Source organism: Nothoprocta perdicaria, unplaced genomic scaffold (genome assembly GCF_003342845.1).
Source record: "Nothoprocta perdicaria isolate Ctin4 unplaced genomic scaffold, notPer1 scaffold_555, whole genome shotgun sequence".
NCBI classification, from domain to species: Eukaryota; Metazoa; Chordata; class Aves; order Tinamiformes; family Tinamidae; genus Nothoprocta; species Nothoprocta perdicaria.
Genome location: NW_020455816.1, coordinates 45,454 through 47,671, shown reverse-complemented (window position 1 = coordinate 47,671; position 2,218 = coordinate 45,454). Strand labels below are relative to the sequence as shown.

Below are 2,218 nucleotides of genomic sequence, written 5' to 3'. Positions count from 1 at the left end.
CAGTTTATCCTAAAACCCTATGCAAAGTCCTTCTGTTAGTGTTTGGCACAAAGCACAAAATAGTGTTTGTTTTTGTGTGTGTATTGGAGCTAATGTCTACCATTCTTCTGTTCCATGCTTCACGTTAACGGAGTATTCAAAATGTATGTTAGAGTGAAAACTATATGCATGGCCATATTTAAATTGTATTAACATTTTCTGAGGCTCTCTTGTGTGCTTGATGGCAGTTAACACATGCACATGAGCTTAAAGGGTCAATGTCAGTGTCATATCTAGTAGGATTTATTGCCCTTTTGAGACCTAATGTGAGTTTGTTATGTATTACACTCTGACACAGTCTTTGTCCCCTGCATTCAACTCTTTCAGTATGACGGAGTCTTGAAGTGCTTTAAGTTCCCGCAGAGAACAATGACGTAAATTAAATGGCCTTATGTGATGAACTGATGTCATCCAGATTAGTTTAGATGTGCTACCTTCCCATCAAAGTCCGCTGTTACTCTTTTCATACATCTCAGTTGTACCTTCTCGTTTTGGTTCAGTTCAGCTAAGTCATTTGTAAGCTGTATAGAAAGACCCTTTTCCAAATCTGCTATGTATTTTAAATGGTTCTTTAAGTTAGGCTGGTGCCAGCAGCCTTGCCCCAAATTGTTGATGATACCAAGCAAACCACGTCTTTCCTGTCTTAACTGATACTCAGTACCTATGCTATTGTACTTAGAGATACAGGCTTGAAAATAGTTGTATGCAATATCCACACTCTAGCATAACATGCCATCCATAAAATATTCTGTTTCATTAAAAGGAAAATAGCAATAAATGTACAATACACCTTGTTTTTAGAAGTTTGATACCAGTATTAATTCATAACCATAAAGATCATTTGCTGTCTCTTTGTGCTGGCAAACATATGTACAATCTAAGTGCAACTGGGGAAAAAGAGCAGAAGAAAAAGATGGTATATTTAGCCATAATGAAGAGGCTGCTTTGAAAATGGTTTTAAAGAAGAGGATGTGGTATAAGATTGAGAAGAAAACTGTTTGGGAAAACCAGAGAAAGAGAGTGTCTTGAGAAAGAGACCATCTGAGGAAGGCCATCACAGAATATTCAAGGTTGGAAGGGACCTCTACAGATCGTCTAGTCCAACCTTCCTGCTCAAGCAGGCACACCTACAGMATGTGGCACAGGGTGGCATCCGGGCGAGTTTTGAAGACCGCCAGAGARGGAGACTCCACAGCTTCTCTGGGCAGCCTGTTCCACTGCTCTGTCACCCTCACAGTAAAGAAGTTGCTCCTCACCTGGAGATGGAACCTCCTGTGTTTCAGCTTATGCCCATTACCTGTTGTCCTCTCGCTGGCCACCAATGAAAACAGCTTGTCTCCTTCTTCCCTGCATTCTCCCTTCCTGAACATGTTAATCAGATCCCCTCTCAGTCTTCTCCAGAGAAAACAGGCCCACCTCACTCAGCCTCTCTTCATACGAGAGATGTTCCATTCCCTTAATCATCCTGGTTGCCCTTCTCTGGACCCTCTCGAGAAGCTSCACGTCCCTCCTATACTGGGGTGCCCAGGACTGAACACAGTACTCCAGGTGCGGCCTCACCAGAGCTGAGGAGAGGGGCAGAATCACCTCCCTTGACCTGCTGGCAACACTCCTCCTGATGCAGGCCAGGATCCCATTGGCCTYCTTGGCCACGAGGGCACACTGCTCACTCATGGTTAACTTAGTGTCAACCAGGACTCCCAGGTCCCTCTCCATGGAGCTGCTTTCCAGCAGGTCGACCCCTATTCTGTACTGGTGCCAGTGATTATTCCTGCCCAGGTGCAGGGCCCTGCACTTGTCCTTATTGAACCTCATAAAGAGCTGTTGGCAGCGGTGGGATTCGAACCCACGCCCCCGAAGAGACTGGAGCCTTAATCCAGCGCCTTAGACCGCTCGGCCACGCTACCACCATAAAATAAAAGYTAATGCAATTATTATACTAATCCATATTAGTATTATTATACTAATTCCTAAGACAGCAATTGAGCAGAATGTGTTTTATTTATTGTTTGAAATTTAGCAGCTACACCAGTACAATTCTTAATCTCATGATGGACTCCTGGTTCAGGAATGGAGGGCTGCAATAAGCCCGCAGTATCCAAGTCTGCTTTGATAAATTCCCTTTCAAGCTCCTGACCCAGCCAGATGCTGATTAGCTTGAATGAGATGAGCGAGAGCT

The 2,218-nt window shown here is 44.1% G+C and overlaps 1 non-coding gene across 1 annotated transcript; it reads right to left on the bottom strand.

Moving 5' to 3' along the window:
- Positions 1-1,864: 1,864 nt before the first annotated feature.
- On the bottom strand, positions 1,865-1,946 carry TRNAL-AAG. Its single transcript has one exon. It is a non-coding gene; the product is annotated as a tRNA-Leu (tRNA).
- Between the last annotated feature and the right edge of the window lie 272 nt (positions 1,947-2,218).